Below are 6785 nucleotides of genomic sequence, written 5' to 3'. Positions count from 1 at the left end.
GGAAGGATGTGGACAGACCGAGGACAGAAGTAGAGCGTCAGGTTGTCCACGAGCACAGAAGCATAGGGATAATGGAGTTAAGTTGTTTGAGATGTCAGGAGTTGACACGTTTCACAGAAAACGTGAAAGAGAAGAGATGGAGTTGTATAGAGGTGAGAAGTGTGAGATGATGATGATACAAGCATGGAGGAATAGAAGAAAACCGAGGATTCGATGGAAGTCGAAGACGAAGTCTCGGATAAATGAGGAGACGAAAGGGACGATCGTCGGTGAAGACGAGGGAGTGAAGTATGACGACAGGAGACGGAAGTATAATGGCAGTAGATGGAAGTGTGAATCAAGTCGTTTTAGAAAAGAAAATAAGAAAGAGTAAAGTGATGAGGGACGGTAGACCTCAGTAAAGTACTTGTGTGCATCAGCCACACCGTCCAAAGCGCTGTGTTCTGAAAACGTACCTATGTATTTTTCAACCTGTTCTCGCACTTTCTTACAGTCAATTTTGACTTATTAAATACGTGTGTATGTGACATACTGAACATACTAGTTTACCTTGAAAAGCTTCATAGAAAACACCGACCTTACCTAACCTTCTTAGTATGTTAAGATAAGCATCTTATTACTTTGTAATTACAATTATTACTTAACCTATACCTATAATAGGTTAAGTAAAAATTGTAGTTACGAAGCAATAAGATGCTTATCTTAACATACTAAGGTTAGATAAGGTCGGTGTTTTCTATGAAGCTTTTCAAGGAAAACTAGTATGTTTAGTACGTCACATGCACGTATTTAATAAGTCAATATTGACTATACGAAAGTGCGAGAACGGGTTGGTATTTTTTTATATACTTATAAAGATGATTTGTTGTTAAAACAGATTTTGTGTACAGTTGGAGGCAAAGGAGATCCTGTACGCCACAGATCAGTGGTCAGTAGGTACGGCACCATGTCTACAAAATTATAAGGTATGTCTGATAAGACATATCATGACTAGAATGAGTTAAAACTTAATATGATGGACGCAAAAGGAATTGTGCTACATTCGGTGAAGAAAATTAGTCTGAATGCTCCAAGATAACACTCTTAAAGGGGGGAGGAGTGTTATGGAATGCTTTATCGTGTTATTGCGTCGCATAAAAAAGGCACTGTTATATTAATAGTAATACTTTCAATATTACAGGAAGAACAAGGTTAACGACCGTGAAGGTCGTTAACGGTCAGCACGGTGTGGCTCGTCCCGTGGCGGGAATTTCTGTTAGCCAATCAAAATCACCGGGCGAGGCAATGAGTGCTGGTCGGAGAATGAACTGAACAGAAATCTACTCCCCTCCATCGCGTCGACATCCAGTCGTCACGTACGTACGTACGTGTGCGTGCGTGCGTGCGTGCGTGCGTGCGTGTGTGTGTGTGTGTGTGTGTGTGTGTGTGTGTGTGTGTGTGTGACCAGCTGAACCCAACTGTTACAGTATGCTCCACCCTCACCAAGGAAAAGGACGCGAGGACCTAGCGGAAGTCACCGTCTTTAATATATAGAGGTCGGCGTTGAGGTAACACGCAGTTTCCCGATAGTGGTACTAATTCCGGAAAAGTAGATGATCCTTAAGTGGGAGGAATCACCGGATGAGTGACGACTTTCTCATAGTCATAGTATCTCAAGTTATATATATAACTGTACATATTATGTACAGTGCCTTAACATATATACATGTATTGTAAATAATGTACTCATGTATTTCGTGATATAGCCGAATATATCCATGATGCAGTCTTTTCCAAAACTATTTCTTGTCCTTTGTCAGACCTCAGCACCACGTCTGTCACACCTGACAATAGATCATGCTGAGGCTGACACCTGAAAAAATTAATGTACCTCATTATATTACAAAGCATAAGAAAAACACTCAGAACAAACCTATTTTAAATGTGTTGGGTTTTCGACAGTTCGATCCCAACAAACTATGTGAGTACAGACACACACACACACACACCCACACGTGTGTATGCCAAGGACACCTACGGTGACGACAACGCCTACAGTGACAACGCCTACGGTGACGACAACGCCTACAGTGACGACAACGCCTACAGTGACGACAACGCCTACAGTGACGACAACGCCTACAGTGACGACAACGCCTACAGTGACGACAACGCCTACAGTGACGACAACGCCTACAGTGACGACAACGCCTACAGTGACGACAACGCCTACAGTGACGACAACGCCTACAGTGACGACAACGCCTACAGTGACGACAACGCCTACAGTGACGACAACGCCTACAGTGACGACAACGCCTACAGTGACGACAACGCCTACAGTGACGACAACGCCTACAGTGACGACAACGCCTACAGTGACGACAACGCCTACGGCACCGAGGTTTATGAAGTAGAAGAAATTTTTAATTTAAAAAGTTTTCAAATGAACACACATGTGTATGCCGAGGACGCCTACGGTGACAACGGCGCCGCTGACCAGACCACACACTAGAAGGTGAAGGGACGACAACGTTTCGTCGTCGTCCCTTCACCTTCTAGTGTGTGGTCTGGTCAACATACTTTAACCACGTTATTGTGACTCATTGCCTGCAACGGCGCCGCCTACGGTGACAACGACGACGCCATTAGCTTCCTTCCTTCACAAACAACCCTTTGTTACGATTGTGTACACTCGTGTCACTACTCCCGTCTTGCCTCCCCTGTACATTCCTAAGGTAATGTGGTGATGCAACCTAGTGGGCTGGATAGCAGAGTCCCAGTTTTCGTCTTTCCCCCATCGCTTGCTTTTTACGCTGCTGATCACAGTACTCATAAGCCAATTGTGACCTTGTACAACCCCTATGCGTTTTGTATCTCCTACTCGGTGCTGTGTAAAAACCTATCATGTTTCAACGTGCATAGTCCAAAGGGCATTGGTCGTTCAAAATGTTCAATAGACATCATTAAGAACAAATCTTTCGTTAAACGAGACAAGTCAAAGGGATAAAATTCGCATACAAATCTGTGAAGATGGAAAGAAAAAGGAATTGGAAAAGAAGGATGTCCCAGCTGTGTTACTGAGTTGTACCAGAGCCCTGTAGTGGGCCTGATGGTGACCACTTCCAGTCCGTCCATGCTCCCACACGCTCTGGTAGGGGGGGGGGGGGGGGGGGGGGAAGAGCTACAGACAAATTTTCTCCCTCTGCACCAACATCCGCTTGGAGCCGATCAAGGGAATGCTGGTCCAAGCCTGGTGTTAGTTGCTGCTGCTACCATTTGTCTTTGTGGGTTACTGGTGTCCACTGAGGGTGACCAGACTGAATCGAGAATTCCATCCTACATGCACCTGAACTCAAACATCAAAACTGTATTAGCGTATGTCCTAGGTCTCCTGACATATGCTATCTTAAGAGCAGGATGATTTCAGCGGATGGAAATCCTGAGGAATAGATGATTGCAGTGATACCGGGTCATTTTAAAATGATGCCGTACTAAATGCCTTTATGTATGAGTATATCTAAAGAAAGCGTCAGTGGATAGATCATGTGAATTATTACACACATCATAAGATGAGGTAAAATACACACAAAGGGATAAGTTACCTCATCCCTTTGTGTGTATTTTACCTCAATAAACTTATTATATTGAAATTTAAATGAGATCAATTAAAGATCAAGATGAGAATACAGGGAAGTGTGCAACCACTGTGGAGTCGGGCAACTTTGGGAAGATTACTTCCTTTCAGTAAATATATTTAGAGTACTGTTCTGTATTATCTAGCTTAACCAGATGCCACTTGTAGCAAGTATTGGTAAATTGTCCGAGTGACTGATTAATGTAACTGTGGGTGTTTACTTAACAATTGCTCAAATAATTCACGTTAATTGTATCAGATTGATGGTCGTCCGCGTGACGTTAACGCAATTGATTTAATGTCTGACATTGTTGTTAAAGTAATTTACTTGTGTTGTTTTATGTCTTAGTGGCATTGAGTGAAGTAACGTAAATTACTTGTGGGTGTGTTATTGTGGTGATTGTCTTGGTGACATTGTTGTGTACGCTGTTACAACCCTGGGTTCTTACTTGGAAACCAGAGGTCAAATTGAGCTCTAAATAATTACTATACATTAATTGATAGAATTGGATCATGCGAGAAGGATATTTAATTAACAATAACATTTACATTCATGGAGCCTGAATTCCTAGGTGCGCCTTTGGTTCCGTCTTCCTTTCCAGACTTAAGATGAATCTTGTTTCTCACAGAGCATTCAGACTCTGAGATTGTTGATTATTAAATATAATATTTAACTAGTTATCAGCTATTCTTAGAACTGTTTAAGTAACTAATAATGAATGTCGGTGAAGACTTATAATGTTTATGGCTGTATGATCAGCTAGGCTCGCTTCCCGGCAGCATATTTATGAGAGCGGAGGGGGCTGTGTTCGGTCTCTGTGTCTGGCTGTTGTGTTCACTTCTACCCTCGTGGGCTCCGATCTCCTCCCTTATCTTAGAGAATCAAGGTTGAATAAGGTAAGTATAATACCGAGAGTCCATGGCCTGGCAAATTTGTCTAGTTAATATTCTGGTGTAGTCTAAGCTAGTGCTTTTATCACTAAGATTACTCTACGCTGTTTTAGTGAAACCAAGTGTGCTCAAGTGATACCAGGCTACCTAGAGCCATTACTAGTGTCCTTCCAAGTAGTCTTTACCCTAGTTGCAATTGTAAACCTTGCATCCTGTCTATGTGGACTAAGGCATTTAACGTGAGGTAGAGTGGTAAAGAAAATTATTGTATTAATGTATATGGGGGTTATTAGAGGGTTTAATAAACAAGTTAGTTTATAAGAAGTATCAATTCATCCTGTTGAAGTCGTGTAGACGATTAGCTACTAGACAGCAGACCTGCAATTTAGAACAGAATCATTAATAGGAACCTTAGTTCCTTGGGGGCCAGGCCTATCTATCCCACTATTTTTGATACATCATGACTATTGGCCCTTCTCAATACAACCACATACCCTCCATAAAATACGCATTTCCATATGTTGACGTAGTGTCGGTGACGTGGTTGATTTGAGAAGAGTGTACACTAAGTATTTTCAGGTTAGTTCATTGTTGTTGTTGACCCGTCCAGTGGGTCGAGACTGTCTATACACCTGTCAGGTGGTGGATCAAGGAGACTTGCTGCAAAGTGGTGTTTGTCAGATTTGAAATGACACTCTTGGTTTAATATAAAGTGTGGGGTTGTGTATTAGTAAGTTATTGAATAAAGTGTTATTTTGTTTACACAGGTCTGTATGTCATTCCCTCATTCTGCAGTAATGCCCCCATTAATTACCTTACTAACAATTGTCCTGAAGAGGCACTTGAGCGGGTTCAGGCTCCAGCCCCTATTCCCGATCACTGAATATCAAATTCGATGTGAGGACCCGTCCTCTACCTGCTTCATCGCTGCAAGCTAGTTGCAGAGAGAACGACCCAGTGAGAGAAGGCCTTCTGGTACATCGTGGAGGGGAAGACCACTTTGGTCTTTATCATTCTCCTATACTACAGGATCTTTGGCGGTTGTTCTCGCCTCTCCCCCCTTTCGGATTGCTCATTCGACGCATCTGGCCTCCCTGCATGAAGTCTGGGTGAGTGGTTACAGTCGACCCAAAAGGATATTCTCAGATCTGGCACACCCATTTGGGGCTAAGGCACTTAACAGTATTGGGGTTGGTGGTGGTGTCGTTGATCCTCCTTTATGGACAACCCAACCCACAAGCACTAGGTAGAGTGCTTATACTTTACCAGATCACCACCCTGGGCGCTTCTGGCTCTTGGAGAGGGGCTCAACATCACTGTTACGGACCCGAGCCCAGCATCCGAGCACGGAGCAGTGACGACCGCGCCATCTGTGGGTCAGCTCCCGAAACCCCCTCCAAATGGACGGGGCCATCTAGTGAGGACGAGAGATACTGGCCACGAGGGCTAGTTTCCCGTCCTGATCAGCTCATAACACAGCCGCTGCTGACCCCTGGTGAGGTGGAGCTTAGACAGCAACGCCATCTATGGAGTGGATAGGTGGGCGTTTGTGTCTAAGCCTGTAAGTGAGGTGCCCTAGAGTGTCCCTAGTACTGATGACGTGTCTGATTACAGAGTCGACCTGGGACTGCTGTAATGGAAGTTGGATCAGTCTACCCAAGGCAGCCGTCTTGTCTCCAAGTATTTGCTGCAGCAGCTGTGAGTCACCCCCCGGATGAACACTGAGGAGTTAGCCTGCCTGTGACGTGGCAGCTGAGGGAGTGTCGTACCCGGGACTGACTGGTGGAGACGCTTAACCACTGGGGTGTTGTGGTGAGGAGAGTGATCTGTGGGATCACACGAGGCTCCTGACTAGGGCTCGCTACCCTAGTATCGGTCGTGGAGTAGCCTAACCAGCGTTGCTGATTGGAACCTGCCAGCTACAGGCTGGATTTGTGGTTGACAGCCTCCATGACAGTGCCCCCAGTGGAACTGTGATTTGGCTGGCCTGTGGCCAGGGTAGACTCAAGAGAATCGAAGGATTCGTCGTGAGGCCACAAGAGGACCAAGACCTTAGCATCGTCGAGCACCGTGGAACACGCCGCGTCTTCAGAAGAAGACTACATTGTATATAATAGTGTTTATACCTCCCCCGTGTGATAAGATATATAGTATTTATGGTGATGGTGACAATTATATTATTAAGTTTTTGCCTTTGTCTCCCTTTCCCTTTAATTTATTTGCATTACGGATCACATCCCTTGAAAGCCACTACTAGCTTGGGGCCGGATACCCTACC

General features: G+C 44.4%; 1 pseudogene; it reads left to right on the top strand.

Annotated features, from left to right (window-relative positions):
- The first annotated feature begins 2638 nt into the window (after nucleotides 1–2638).
- Nucleotides 2639–3403, top strand: LOC138364137 (motile sperm domain-containing protein 1-like; annotated as a pseudogene).
- Nucleotides 3404–6785: the final 3382 nt, after the last annotated feature.

Source organism: Procambarus clarkii, chromosome 12, assembly GCF_040958095.1.
Source record: "Procambarus clarkii isolate CNS0578487 chromosome 12, FALCON_Pclarkii_2.0, whole genome shotgun sequence".
Taxonomy (NCBI): domain Eukaryota; kingdom Metazoa; phylum Arthropoda; class Malacostraca; order Decapoda; family Cambaridae; genus Procambarus; species Procambarus clarkii.
This window is presented reverse-complemented; position numbering and strand designations above follow the sequence as displayed.